Raw genomic sequence first — 16137 nt, 5'->3', positions numbered from 1 at the left:
TAATAAGAGAAAGTATCAACATTCATATAATTAGAATGGCATGAATTAAAACTATTTTTACAACATGTCACAAGCACTACAATGACATATTTTTTTAATCAAGTAAACTGGCATATAAAGTGACAGTGATGGTATAAGAAAAAGGCAATCCAAAGGTGCCCTTGACTTAACACTCAGGAGAGCAATTAGGTGATACCTGAAAAACTGGAAAATACACATAGTCTTCGATATACTAAACTTACTTTCACCTGTGTACGTATTCTAGAGAAGTATTACTGTAAAAATGATCCATTGAGTGACCACCTATACTCTGAGCCTAAGAGTTGCATGTGTTCTCTTTAAAAAAAATTTTAAGTAGACAACCTTTACAGAGAGTCATCAAGGTTTCCTGCATTAACAGTGCTTGAATGGAACTGGCACTCAAACCCCATCCCGGTCAGATGCCCAGATACATCATTCTGCCACCTCCTCATAGTGCCCTCTGATCACCCCAAGGCCTCCACCACTGCTCCAGTGCCACGAAGCTGCCTGTTCATAGCTGCCCGTCATGATGACCACATCCACCTCATAGGTGCACCGAAATTACCACCAGGACTCAAAGGCTGCCATGAACCACCAGACCAATCTGGAGCTCTACGCTTCCTATGCCTACATGTCCATGTCTTACTACTTTGACTGACAATGTGGCTTTGAAGAAATGTGCCAAATATTTTCTTCATCAATCTCATGAGGAGCGGGAATGTGCTGAGAAACTGATGAAGTTGCAGAATCAACAAGGTGGCTGAATCTTCCTCCAGGATATCAAGAAACCAGATCGTGATGACTGGGAGAATGGGCTAAATGCAATGGAGTGTGCATTACACTTGGAAAAAAGTGTGAGTCAGTCATTACTGGACTTGCACACACTGGCCACTGAAAAAAATGACCCTCATTTGTGTGACTTCATTGAGACTCACTACCTGGATGAGCAAGTTAAATTCCTCAAAGAATTGGGTGCCCAAGTAACCAAGTTGCACAGGTTGATGGCCCCTGAATCTGGCATGGTGGATTATCTCTTTGACAAGCACACTCTGGGAGACAGTAAAAGCTAAGCCTTAGGTTATCTTCCCACAGCCAAGGAAGTGACTTCCTGGTCACCAAAGCAGTATGTGCATGTTGGAGTTACCCATACCTTTTCTATAATGTACCAAATCATCCACTATGTGCTTCATTTGTACCATTACTTCAAATAAAGTAATTTGACACCCAACATAAAATAAAATAATAAAAAGCTTTAACTATAATGGATATACAAAAACTACACATATTTAATATACATAATTTGATAAGTTTGACTATATATATATGATATCCACAAAACCATCACTAAAGTCAAGGTAATCAACCATTCTCTTGCCACTCCCTCCAAAAATGTCTTCCCTCTCCTTTTTCATGGTAAAAAACAAACAAACAAACAAACACTTAACATTAGATCTACCCTCTTAACAACACTTTAAGTAAAAAATACAATATTATTAAATATACACACTATGTTGTATAGCAGACCTCTAGATTTTATATTTCTCATGTGTGTTCTTAAAGCGACAAGAAGGCTCATTAGAGAATCTATTGGCATAGTAAAATGCAAAACAATCTAATTTTATAATAATAGTGGAATGAATAAATTTTGATATATTTTTATAATTAAAAATAGAACAACAGTTAAAACTTGAAAATGTAATGGTAAGTGAAGGTGAAGTATACATAGGTTTCATAAAGAACCCACTGGTGGAGTGGGGAGGCCAACACCAGCCACCTGACTGCTTGACATGGTACCACATGGCAGTAGTGGTATCCTACTATGGGCAAGCCCAGCACCTGCTCTTCCCTCTGTACCCCTTCCCAGAGCACCAGCAACTGCATTATGCCATCTACATGGTGAGTGAGATGTGGCAGGAAGAGGAGGGGCAAGGGTAAGCGAGCAGAGGGTTCTGACCATGGCCTTGGACAGTCAGAGCTGAAATTGCCACTCTGAGCTGAGATTGTCTGGGCCAGAGTGTATCTAAAGGGATACTGGATTTATGAGTCAAGAAGATCTTGAATTGGGAGAAATCAGAGCCAAGGGCTATAGGTTTGATCTTGACTGGCTGAGATAGGAATGAGCTCGAATGGTTGTCTGTGGTAAAGGCTCAGTTTCACTGAATCTGGACCTCCCTGAGACTAGTGCTGGCCAGATCGGGCAATAAAGCAGAGGGGTAAATTAAAGGGCTTTGTGATCAGTTAAATGCTTGTTTGAATCCCAGCCTTCTCCATTACTACATGTATGATCTGAGTGTCAGACCAATCTTCCATCCATGAGTTTGTCTATCTGTCCATCCATTCATCCATCTATCCATCTTTCCACTGTTTCTCAGAAAAACTATGTATAAACTTGGGGGACTTAAAAAAAGCGGGGGAGGCCAGCAGGAGCAGCAGCATCTGTCCCTCACAGCTGTAAATGGCTCCACCCTAAGTTACAATTGCTCTAGAAAGAGGCAAGCACGAGTCAGAGGACTTGCCTTTGCAATAATGCCCAAAAGACCCGAGTCACAGAGAAGAAGCCTTCCCCAATCCCTCTGCTTCTCACCTCTTGGCTCTCCTCCAATTCACCAACCTCTGATTACCAAGAGGCTACATTATCAGGAGTTGATGGGCCCTATGGGATGAGAATACATAGTACTTTCATAAAGTACTATAGATGATCATATACATCTTTATCAAAATAATAATAAATCAGCCTAGAAAAACTGCACCATATTTAACCTAGTGTTAGTTATGTAATTAAAGGAGAACAATAAGTCCAGAGAGACAAAAAGTTGAACTGAAACTTTCATTAAAAAGAAGCTTTGAAGAAAAAAGATTTTTCTTGAAAATCAATTTAACATTTACATAAGTAGATAGAAACTAACATTTATTGAAGGCTTACTGAGTGCCATTTTCTGAGTTAGAGCACAGACTCCAGGGCCCACATTCCTGAATTTGAATTTTGGCCCTGCCATTTACTACATGTATTGTTTTGAACAAATTTATTATCCTTTCTAAGATTAAATCTGTTTGTAAAATAAAAATAATAATAGTACCTACCTCAGCATTGTTGTGATAACTTAATTGCATGACTCATTTATAAAGTGTTTTATATAATGCCTGGCATTAACAATTGTTCAATAAATGTGAATTATGATCATTAGTCTATGAACCCATGCAGTCTATCTCCAGAGCCTCACCATGATAGTGGAAGGAGAAATTAGCCTGCAAAGCATTATAATCAGAATGCACTTTTTTTTCCATCTGGAAAATATACCTACCTTTGACAATGTCATTAGCAAAAGGAGATACATTCTATTTTTTTTTATTAATTAACACAAGACCTTAAAAATAAGCCAAGCTTGGTGAGTTGTTTTTTCATCAACTGACAAATAATATAATTTCCATCAATTTAAGCAAACTAAAATTAAAGTAGAATATTTAACCAATGATTCTTGCAAAATCTGAATGTGAAGTTAAAATATTACTTCAAAACTATGTATTAATAGTTATATTATTGCATAGCCTAAACTACACTGAAAATAAAGGTGAATTATCAAACTGAAAAACATCAATTACCTGTCAACACACCATGAAGATTAAATATTTACCAGTGGAGGGAATTGTAGCCAAGCGCTCTATAAATAATGTAGTATAAAATTTGCTGAATTTGAGCCTGTTTCCCAAATTTATACTTAATTGTTTTTCTGCACATTTAAATATAAAGCAGAATTGAAGGTTAGGGAAGAGATAAAGAAGATATATGCAACAGTCATTTAAACTAGAAAGACTGTTTTCTGCCTGGCCTAGTTAACAGATTTTTGCTGAGGTGGAATTCATTACTTGGAGTGCTTGTCCTTGAGAACACATGCTTTTCTATTTATTCCCCAGGTTTTTATCATTTCAACTTTTACATGGTTTTCTTCCATAATTCCTCAAGGGCCACCTGGCCTCCTTTTCAGCCTAAATGCTTGGGTGGCTACCAAAGTCAAACTAGTAGCCACTTGGGTTCAAAGATGCCCTCTCAGCCTTCATAAAATGCAGCAGTGCACACAGAACAATAAAATACAGGGATGCAGTCCTATTATTCTGTTTCACTGCTATATTCTGATCAACTGAAATGCTCCAACCTTTTGCCATGTTTCTTTTTTGTAAAACCAGATAAGTGTAAGATGTTTAAGAGAGACCAGACACAACAAAATTTTAGACGCCTCTCATCTCTACACAGACCTCTAGATCAAAAAGAATAAAAACAGAATAGAATCATGTTAAATATCAGGCTTACCTATATATATGCTCATACATACTTACTGCTGTGAAATATCCTATTAACGTTTTTAAAGACATTCCATAGATGTAATATTTTACTGTTACATAAACATGTTTGTATAAATAAAACTAAATTTTGCACCAATTAATTTACTTCGGAGCATTTCAGTTTTTGTTATCATTTTAAGACATAAATAATGTGATATATAGAACAAAAATACAGAACTTACTTTGTCTTCACATATGTGTAAAGAATGTTTGATATTCACTTAACAAAATAAATAAAACACAAAACTTCAGAAAGTAACCTATTTTAGAAAGTTACTTTGTGAGTCTCCCATGAAGAATCATTGAAATGAAGAAAGGCAGGAATACCATTATTATAAATCACAGTTGATTGATAGAAATGTGAATTGTCTCATTCTTGAATGACTGGAAATCCTGCATAACATAAGTTTGGATAGAAATAGGCATAACATTATATGAAGGCACAGAAAGACCAATTTTGATTAAGATCTATTTTTGAAGTAAAAGTTGTGAAGAGGGATACTCTTTTTTTAATCACTCATTTTTTTAAACTTTTTTTAAGTTCATAATTTTGTATTTTACCACTGACTATCATTAGTGTCTTTACATTGGAAAATGGTTTACAAAAAAAATAAAAGAGTTAAACCAAAGTGTCTATTATATATTCAGATTACTTTGGCAAACTGAATTCAACTCAGTAGTCTTAAACTATGTTTTTATATCAAAAATATTTTAGTGTGAAATAATTTAGAACCATAGCTGAGGGTGTTATTATTAATTATATAAATATAGCATTCATATTGTCTATAGAACTTATAGTGTTGTCTAATTACCTTAGTCAATCACTCCATAAATATTTATTGTGCATCTTTTATTGTACTATGGTCTGTCCCAGGCACTGGAGGTACAGTAGTGAAAAAGCAGACAAAGATCCAGCCCTCAAGCAGTTTATAAAAAAGTGGAACAATAAACAAGTGTGCACGTGCATATAAAAAATTCATATGTTAAACAGTGATAATTACTAACAACAACAAAAAAAAGGAGAAGCAGGGAAGGGGGAATGTTGGACTGTCAGAGCTTTTAAAAGGGTGGCCAAGAATGCATCCTTGGTAAGATGTTTTAAATAAAGCCTATAGAAAATGAAGGTACTTTCCGTGTTGAAGTGTGGGCCAGTAAGTAAATTCTGGAGATTCCTACATCAGTGGTCTCTCATCAAGGAGGTTGGTGTGCATGGTGACCAATATGAGTAGTAGAGAGGAGAGGACATTGGAGATGTAAAGAGGTCTTCAACCATGGAGGCTTTATAGTTAAAATTATTTTGAGTTTTACTATGAATGAGTTGGGAAGGCATTCAAGTTGTATGAGCAGAGGAATGGTATTTTAGTTGAATTATTTTGGCTGCTTTATTGAGAAGGCTGCAAGAGGCAATGACAAGAAGCGAGACACCAGGTTGGAGACTATGGAGGTATTATGGCATTTGCGTGAATGATGATGGTGAGTTGAGAGGGTAAAAGCACTTGCACTCTATACATTTTAAGCTGCCAGGATGCATTGACAAATTGGAATGAGAGATTGGGGATGATAAAATAAAGAAGTCAGCCCTGGATGGTGTGACTTAGTGGACTGAGCACCAGCTTGCAAAACAAAATGTTGGTTTGATTCCCAATCAGGGCATATGCCTGGGTTGCAGGTCAGGTCCTTAGTTGGGGGCGCATAAGAGGCAATCACATATTGATGTTTCTCTCTCTCCCTTTCTCCCTCCTTTCCCCTCTCTCTAAAAATATATGAAATCATTTTTTAAAAATTGAAGAAGTCAAGGAGACCTCAAGTTTTGGGACCTTAACACCTTCAAAAATGTGGGAGCATATAATTAAGAAAGGGGGAACTATAAGAGCTGCAGACCTATGAAACTCAGGTACAGAGTAGGAAATGCCAGACAGGCAAAGGGATGGGCTGGAAATATAACTTTGGGAATCATGAGCATAGAGATAGTATATCCGTCTATTGGACTGAAGGAATTAAGCTGCAAAGGGAGGATATACAAAAAAAAAAAGGAGACTCTCCAAGACTGAGCACTGGGATAAGCAATATTAAAAGGATGAGAAGATAATGAAGAACAGCTAAAATAGAAAAGAATAAATAGGAACAAAAATAGAAGTAGTACAAAGTGAGTGCAGCATCCTGAAAGCCAGATAGAGAAACTGTTTCAAGAAAGAGAATTGTCTCAAATGCCTTTGAGAGACCCTATAAGGAAAGTCTCAAGAAATGACCATAAGACTGTGTGATCTTTAGGGAACTTGACATAGCAGATTCAGTAGACTAGAGTCAAAAATTTGATTACAGAGCACCTATAGAAGTAGAAGAAGAGAGGCAATGAGCAAGGACAAATTCTCTAGATTTCTTGTAATACAAACGGAGTAGTGAGGAGATACCTGGAAGAAAAAAACTGAGGGAAAAGATGGAATTTCTTTCTTTCTTTTTCTTTTAATATGCTTTATTGATTATGCTGTTACAGTTGTCTCAATTTCTTTTCCCTTTGTTCCCCTCCACCCAGTGACATCCTTCCCTCCAGTTGTCCCCCATCCTTAGTTCATGCTCATTGGTTGTGCATATAGTTCTTCTCAATATCTTTCTATCTACTCCACTCTCGCCTACTATGCTTCTTAACTCCTGTACCATCTCCCTCCTTTCCCCACTTCCCCCTCCCTGCTGACCTCCCCCCATAATTATCACCATGCCTATAATTCTGTTCACACTCACATTGCCTACTTACTTTGTCTTTGTTTCGGTTCCTTAGCTTCTGTTGTTGGTTGTTGAAATATAGTTTTCATTTTAATGTTTATAGTTTTGATCCTCTTTCTCCTAAACAAGTCCCTTTAACACTTAATATAACAGTGGTTTGGATCTGATGAACTCCTTCAGTTTCACTTTGTCCTGGAAGCACTTTCTCTACCCTTCTATTCTGAATGACAGTTTCACTGGATAGAGTAGTCGTGGTGGTAGGTTTTTGCTTTACATTACTTTGAATATTTCTGCCAGTGCCTTCTTGCATGCACAGTTTCTTTTGAGAAATCAGCTGTTAGTATTATTGGCACCTCTTCGTACATAATTCTCTTCTTCTCTCTTGCTGCTTTTAAGATTCTCTCTTTATCCTTAGTTTTTTAATGTATTTTATTGATTATATTGTTACAATAGTTCCAATTTTATCCCCTTTAACACCCTCCACCCAGTATCTCCTACCCCCAGCAATCATCCCCAACTCCATACCCATGATTCGTAAAAAATAACTATCCCTCACTCTCAGATATTAAGACCCTTTGTAATCTTGTAAAGGACAATGGGTGAAGGTCTCAAGCTCCTCTAGCTCCTTCAAGCTGGACACGGTCGTTGTCCTACCTGCCCTTGGGTCCAGAAATCCCTAATAATAGTGGGGGTGAGGAGGGGAGGGTGGTCTTCCCACATGGGGAAGGATCGTGCAGACTCCAGGTCAGTTGGCTGTCTCCAGACAACTGCGTGCTTGGTTTAACAGGCTGGCATCCTTGTTGTGTTCTGGGGGCAACAGATTTGGCGAAAAGTGTTAAAAGACATCATTCAACCCATAACTACTAGATGGCAAAAGGCAAGGATTAATTTTTCAATGTTTCACATTAGGAGAAAAAAAAAGAAAGAAAGAAAGGGCTTCTTTGGAGGAAGGTGTGCTAGGCACATCTCACCTATCCAAAACCCTTTTGCCCATTATACTTAGTTTGGGCTAAGGGAAATAGTTTAGGTTTCCTCCATCTCAGACCTCTGGGCCCTTTCTGTCCAAACCATTAGGATAGAAAAGAGAAACCAGTTTTAAAGTGAAGCCCACAGACCACCCCATTCTTCACCAACCCAGCCATTTAGTTCAGCCAAACCGTTGAGTCTCAGGAGGCAATGCTGCAGAGAGGATTAAGTGAGGCTTATGCGGTCATAGGTTTATGCCCTTTGAAAACAGAAAACACATGTTAATTTATGTAACATAACCCACAAACAAGTCTCTAAATCTGTAAGACTGTCCTATTGAGAAGACATCCAGTTGCAAGGCACTTGACATTCTACTTGCCTGCAACTTGAATATCTTTGATGATATCACAGACATGGTTTAATTTTCAAGTGAAACCATATTTTAAATGAGAAGAAACTTTTAAGACGGTTAGCTGCCTTACTTTATAGTCTACTACTAATCATTGTGATTTTCCTTGAATAATGATTTTTCTTCCTAAGATTACCCTCCTTGTCTTTAAAGGTACTACATTAAGTCCATTTTTAATTTATCCTGTTCGTTTGCATGAACACAACAAGAGCAGCAAATGATCACTTATGATCTTTAGTTCTACTTTGCTGGAACTTACCCAAGGAACATTTAGGGTGACCCTCAGTCTGCTCTTCTGGGCACAGAAGCTGGGCCACATACCTGGCATTCATCCTTGCCTGTACATACCTGTCCTTTCCAAGTCTTTGTGGTTTTTCATTGTGCCTTAAGGTCCCATCTAGCCATCTTTCAGGAAAACAACCTTCGTTCCTTCCCTGGAAAGATTGCTGTGGACCGCACAACCAAGCATGGTACCAGGCCTTTTATCTCGCTGGCTTTTATTACCTTTGAAAGTCATTCCCAGTTCCTCAGGGAAATTAGTAACAACCTGAGCCCAAGTATGTCTCCTTTAGGCTTGACATTCCAGTCAAAGACTTGGTCAAAAAAAAGAAAAAAAAAAAAAAAAAAAAAAAGGAACGTCTATTAACAACTGGTCTTATTAGTTCTATGAAAAGAAACTTATGTCATTACTTACTTGTTTAGAATGCCAAACTTTGGAGGGATCAAATAGGGAGAAAAATATACAACGTGAAGGAAAATCTTTGTCCTAATATTCACTGAACTGGCATTTCCATTCTTCATATTTTCATTTTTCCCCCACTAAAAAATTTTTTTGTTTGTTTTTTCATTACATTTGTCCCATTTTTTCCCTCTCTTGCTTCCCTGCACCCTGCACCTCCCTTCCCCCACATTCAGTCCCCACTCAGTTGCCCATGTCCGTGGGTCATTTATACATGTTCTTTGACTTGACCGTTCCCCTTCTTAACCCTTCTCTCCCTCCCATCTCCCCCCTTGTTACTGTTAGTCTACTTCTTGTTTACATAGCTCTGGTTCAATTTTGCTCATTTGTGTTGTTCATCAGTTTCCTGTAATAGGTGACAGCATAAGGTATTTTTCTTTCGTTGCCTGGCTTATTTCGCTAAGCATAATTCTCTCTAGTTTCATCCATGTTGTTGCAAATGGTAGAAGTTCCTTCTTTCTTTCTGCTACATAGAACTCCATTGTGTAAATGTACCACAGTTTTTTGATCCACTCATCTACAGATGGGCATTTAGGTAGTTTCTAGCACTTGGCTATTGTGAATAGTCCTGCTATGAACATTGGAGTGCATAGGTTCTTTTGAATTGGGGTTTCAGGATTTTTCGGATATAATCCTAGCAATGGGATTGCTGGTTCAAAAGGCAGTTCCATTTTTAGTTTTTTGAGGAAATTCCAAACTCTTTTCCATAGTGGCTACACCAGTCTGCATTCCCACCAGAAATACACCAGGGTTCCCATTTCTCCTCATCCTCTCCAGCACAAGTTGTTTGTTGATTTGTTGATGATGGCCATTCTGACTGGTGTGAGGTGGTATCTCATTGTGGTTTTTATTTGCATCTATCTGATGGCTAGTGATGTTGAGGATACTTTCATATGTCTATAGGCCCTCTGTATGTCTTCTTTGGAGAAGTGTTTGTTCAGGTCCTTTGCCCATTTTTTAATTGGATTGTCTGTCTTCTTGGTGTTGAGTCGTATGAATTCTTTATATATTTTGGAGATCAATCCCTTGTCTGAGATGGCATTGGCGAATATGTTTTCCCATATGGTTGGTTTCCTTTTCATCTTCCTGATGTTTTCTTTAGCTGAGTAGAAACTTTTTAGATTGATGTAGTCCCATTTGTTTATTCTTTCCTTTATTTCCCTTGTCTTAGGAGATATATCAGTGAAAATGTTGCTACATGGGATGTCTGAAATTTTCCTGCCTATTTTTGCCTCTAGGACTTTTATGGTATCACAGCTTACATTTAAGTCTTTGATCCATTTTGAGTTTATTCTGGTGTGTGGTGTAACTTGGTGGTCTAGTTTCATTTTTTTGCATGTCCCTGTCCAGTTCTCCCAACACTATTTGTTGAAGAGGCTCTTCTCACTCCATTTGATGTTCTTTCCCCCTTTGTCAAATATTAGTTGACCATATGAACCTGGGTTTATTTCTGGGCTCTCTATTCTGTTCCATTGATCTATATGTCTGTTTTTATGCCAGTACCAGACTGCTTTGATTACCGTGGCCTTGTAGTGTAGTTTGATACCAGGTATTGTGATTCCTCCTACTGTGTTCTTCCTCAAAATTGTTGTGGCTATTCGGGCTCTTTTTTGGTTCCATATAAATTTTTGAAGTATTTGTTCTAGGTCTGTGAAATATGTTGTTGGTATTTTAATAGGGATTGCATTGAACCTATAAAATGCTTTGGGTAGTACGGACATTTTAATGATGTTGATTCTTCCCATCCATGAGCATGGTATAATTTTCCATTTATATGTGTCTTCTTTAATTTCTTTCTTCAGTGTTATGTAGTTTTCTGAGTACAGGTCTTTTACCTCCTTGGTTAAGTTTATTCCTAGGTACTCTATTTTTCTTGTTGCTATGGTAAATGGGATTTTTCTTTCAGTTTCTATCTCTGAGTTTTTATTGCTGGTGTATAAAAATGCCTTCAATTTCTTAATATTCACTTTGTATCCTGCTATTTTGCCGAATTCACTTATTAGTTTGAGTAGTTTTTTTTTGTGGAGTCTATAGGGTTTTCTATGTACACTATCATGTCATCTGCAAATAATGACAGTTTTACTTTCTCTTTTCCAATTTGGATGCCTTTTATTTCTCTTTCTTGTCTGATTGCTGTGGCTAGAACTTCCAACACTACGTTGAATAGGACTGGAGAGAGTGGACATTTTTGTCTTGTTTCTGATCTCAGGGAGAATGCTCTCAATTTTTGCCCATTGAGTATGATGTTGGCTTCAGGTTTCTGTATATGGCCTTAATTATGTTGAGGTATGCTACCTCTATTCCCATTTTTGCTGAGAGTTTTTATAGTAAATGGGTGTTGTACTTTATCAAATGCTTTTTCTGCATCTATTGATATGATCATGTGGCTTTTGTCTTTCATTTTGTTTATGTGGTGTATTACGTTTATTGATTTGCGAATATAAAATCATCCTTGCATCCCTGGGATGAATCCCACTTGATCATGGTGTATGATCTTTCTAATGTGTTGCTGGATCCGGTTTGCCAAAATTTTATTGAGGATTTTAGCATCTATGTTCATCAGCGATATTGGCTTGTAGTTTTCTTTCTTTGTTGTGTCTTGACCTGGTTCTGGAATTAGGGTTATACTGGCTTCATAGAACGAGTTTGGGAGTCTTCCCTCTTCTTGTATCTTTTGGAATAGTCTGAGGAGGATAGGAGTTAGTTCTTTCCTAAATGTTTTGTAGAATTCACTTGTGAAGCCATCCGGTCCAGGGTTTTTGTGTGCTGGGAGTTTTTTGACTACTGCTTAAATTTCACTAGCTGTTATTGGTCTATTCAGACTTTCTGCTTCTTGATTCACTTTGGGAAGACTATAAGTTTCCAGGAAGTTGTCCATTTCCTCTAGGTTGTCAAATTTCTTGCCATACAGTTGTTTGTAGTAATTTCTTACAATCCTTTGTATTTCTGTTGTATCAGTTGTGATTCCTCCTCTTTCGTTTCTGATTTTATTTATTTGGGTCCTCTCTCTTTTTTTCTTGATTAGTCTGGTTAATGGCTTGTCAATTTTGTTTATCTTTTCAAAGAACCAGCTTCTACTTTTGTTGATCTTTTGAATTGTTAGTTTAGTCTCTATGTCATTTAATTGTGCTCTGATCTTGATCATTTCCTTCCTTCTACTTGATCTGGGCTTTGCTTGTTGTTCTTAGTTCTTGTAGCTGTAGGGTTAAATTTTTTATTAGAGATTATTCTAGCTTTTTCAGGTAGGCCTGTATTGCTATGAACTTTCCTCTCAGGACTGCTTTTGCAGTATCTCATAGGTTTTGGGTTGTTGTGTGTTCATTATCATTAGTTTCCAGAAACTTTTTGATTTCTTCCTTGATGTCATTGTTAACCCATTCATTATTTAATAGCATGTTATTCATTCTCAATGAGTTTGAATGTTTTTTAGTTTTTTCCTTGAGGTTAATTTCCAATTTTAAGCTATTGTGATCTGAGAAGATGCTTGATATAATTTCTATTTTCTTGAATTGGTTAAGGCTTGTTTTTTGTCCTACCATGTGGTCTATTTTTGAAAATGTTCCATGTGCACTTGAGAAGTATGTATATTTTGCTTCTTTGGGGTAAAAATTCTATATATATTGACTAAGTCCATTTGATCTAGAGTGTTGTTCAGTTCCTCAATATCTCTGGTGTTTCTTTGCTTTGAAGATCTTTCCATTGTTGACAATGGGGTGTTAAAGTCCCCTGCTATGAGTGTGTTGCTGTCTATATCTTTCTTGGAGTCTTTCAAATTTTTTCTTATATATTTTGGAGCTCCTATGTTGGGTGCATATATATTTATAACGGTTATATCTTCTTGATGGATTTTTCCCTTAAGTATTATGAAATGCCCTTCTTTGTCTCTTTTTATGGACTTTGCTGTGAAATCTGTTTTGTCTGATATAGGTATTGCTACGCCGGCTTTTTTTTTTCATGTCCATTTGCTTGAAATATTTTTCCATCCTTTTACTTTCAGTCTGTGTAGATCTTTTGTTCTAAGGTGGGTCTCTTGTAGACAGCATATATGTGGGTCATTCTTTCTAATTTATTCAGCTACCCTGTCTTTTAATTGGAGCGTTTAATCCATTTACGTTTAAGGTTATTACCGATAAGTACTTATTCATTGTCATTTCCCCCCTTTGTACTCATGTTCTTCCCTGTCTCTCTCTGTTTCTTTATCTTCTTAAAGCAGACCCTTTAGCATCTCTTGCATCGCTGGTTTTGTGGAGCTGTATTCTTTTAGCCTTCTTTTGTCTTGGAAGCTCCTTATTTCACCCTCCATTTTGAATGAGAGCTTTGCTGGGTAGAGTATTCTTGGTTGTAGGCCTTTGTTTTTCATTACTTGGAATATATTTTGCCATTCCCTTCTGGCTTGTAGTGTTTCTGCTGAGAAATCTGATGATAGCCTTATTGGATCTCACTTGTACGTTATTAGTTGTTTCTCTCTTGCTGCTTTTAGGATTCTCTCTTTGTCTTTGAATGTTGGCATTTTAATTATGATGTGTCTTGAAGTGGGCCTGTTGGGGTTCATCTTCATTGGGACCCTCTGTGCTTCCTGGACTTGCATGACTCTTTCTCTCCTCATATGAGGGAAGTTTTCTGTCATTATTTTTTCAAAGAGGTTTTCTATCCCTTGGTCTTCTTCTTATCCTTCTGGAATTCCTATGATATGGATATTATTACGTTTCATGTTGTCCTGCAGCAGTCTTAGAACCTCTTCAGTCTTGTTCAGTCTTTTTTCGTTTTGTTGCACTGTCTGTGAGTTTTTGTCTACGTTGTCCTCCAGCTCGCTGATCCGATCTTCTGCTTCCTCTAGCCTGCTTTTAATTCCTTCTACTGTGTTCTTCAATTCAGAGATCTTATTCTTCATTTCCTTCTGGTTCTTATTGATAGCTTTTATGTCCTTTTTCATGCTCGTGTAATTCTCTGTGAGTTCCTTGCAGTTTTTCTGGAGTTTCTTGTAGTTTCCCTGGAGTTCTTTGTAGTTTCCACTGAGCTCATTCAGCTTCTCCATAATCCATGTTTTGAATTCCGTATCTGATATTTTGCTCCCCTCTATTTCATTTAGCACTCTCTCTGGGGATTCTACCATTCCTTTTGATGGGGGGTTGTTTCTCTGTCTCCCCATTTTTGTGATTCCTATTGTTTGTTGGTGCTTCTTAGAATGATCTGCTCTTCCTGGATCTGCCTGTGGTAGCGTCAGATCATGTACCAGACTGGCCCTAGGCAGCCTGTTGGAGACTTCCAGTGATCTACTGCCTTTGTCTGTCTTCTTTAGTTGTTAATCTACTCAGTCTTTGATTAGCAGTCAGGCTTAAGACCTTGGGTGTGGCAGCTTAATTCCTATAGGCAGGGCTTTTATTTCCCCTTAGTCTGATGCCACTTGGAGGGGAATGGTCTGTCTGCTTTACTGGGGCTGAGTCAGCAGTGGCTGGTCCTGGGAGGAGGTTAGTGTAGCTTCCACTTACTCCTCTGCCCTCTTGGATCTCCGTCTGTGCTGTCCTTGATGTTATTTCTTTAATCTGTTTGATTGTATTTCAGCTACTCTTTGGTGGATCTTTTTCTCTGGTTAGTTGATTGAGAGTCACTCTGCCCACCTTGTCTTGAGATCTTTTGTGGAGGTGCTGCTAAAACATAATCACACAACCCAGGCAGGAAACCCACACCCTCCAATATCTCCCCCAACTACAATCTCACTATGGGTTGCAAATGAGCCCGTATTAATATACTTGTGGAGATATTGGGACTCTTATTTCATAGGAGAAAGAGATAGGAGTTTTTTTTAAAGTATATTTTATTGATTATATTGTTACAATAGTTCCAATTTTTTCCCCTTTGCTCCCCTCCGCCCAGCACCCCCCTTCCCCGACAATCCCCTCCCCAAGTCCATGCCCATGGGTCATACATACAAGCTCTCCTGCCTCACCTTTTCATATATTCTTCTTTTTTAAAAAATAATTAATTAATTAGTTAAATATTTTAACAATAAAAAATAACAATCCCTCCGTCTCAGACTTAAGACCCTTTACAATCTTATAAAGGACAATGGACGAAGGTCTCGAGCTCTTCTAGCTGCTTCAAGCTTGACATGGTCGTCGTCCTACCTACCCTTGGGTCAAGAAATCCCTAATAAGAGTGGGGGTGTGGAGGGGAGGGTGGCCTTCCCACAAGGGGAAGGATCGTGCAGACTCCAGGTTGGTTGGCTGTCTCTGGACAACAGCATGCTTGGTTTAACAGGCTGGCATCCTTGTTGTATTCTGGGGGCAACAGAGTTAAAGGACATCATTCAATCCGTAACCACTAGATGACAAAAGACAGCTATTAATTTTTCAATGTCCCAAATTAGGGAAAAGAAGGGCTTCTTTGGAGGAAGGTATGCCAGGTACATCTCACCTGTCCAAAACCCTTTTGCCCATTATACTTAGTTTGGACTGATGGAAATATTTTAGGTTTCCCCCCTCTCAGGCCTCTGGGCTCTTTCTGTCCAAGCCATTAGGATAGAAAAGAGAAACCAGTTTTAAAGTGAAGCCCACAGACCACCCTGTTCTTCACCAACCCAGCCACTTAGTTCAGCCAAACCATTGAGTCTCAGAAGGCAGCAATGCAGACAGGATTAAGTGGGGCCTATACGTACAGACAATCACTCAGGTAGTGAGATCATAGGCTTATGCCCTTTGAAAACAGAAAACACATGTTAATTTATATAACATAACCCACATACAAGTCTCTAAATCTGTAGAACTGTCTTATCGGAAAGACATCCAGTTGCAGGGCATTTGACATTTTTCTTGCCTGTAAATTAAATATCTTTGATAATGCCACAGACATAGTTTAACTTTCAAATGAAAACAAATTTTAAATGAAAAGAAACTTTAAAGACGGTTAGCTACACTACTTTATACTCTAGCACTGGGCATTGTGA

The 16137-nt window shown here is 38.0% G+C and overlaps 1 pseudogene; it reads left to right on the top strand.

Annotated features, from left to right (window-relative positions):
- Positions 1-547: 547 nt before the first annotated feature.
- LOC149996281 (ferritin heavy chain pseudogene) lies at positions 548-1091 on the top strand (annotated as a pseudogene).
- The last annotated feature ends 15046 nt before the right edge of the window (positions 1092-16137 follow it).

The sequence above is a fragment of the Furipterus horrens genome, unplaced genomic scaffold (assembly GCF_987537825.1).
Source record: "Furipterus horrens unplaced genomic scaffold, mFurHor1.1.pri manual_scaffold_12, whole genome shotgun sequence".
Taxonomy (NCBI): domain Eukaryota; kingdom Metazoa; phylum Chordata; class Mammalia; order Chiroptera; family Furipteridae; genus Furipterus; species Furipterus horrens.
Note: the sequence above shows the minus strand (reverse complement) of the source record. Positions and strands in the feature narration are given on the sequence as shown.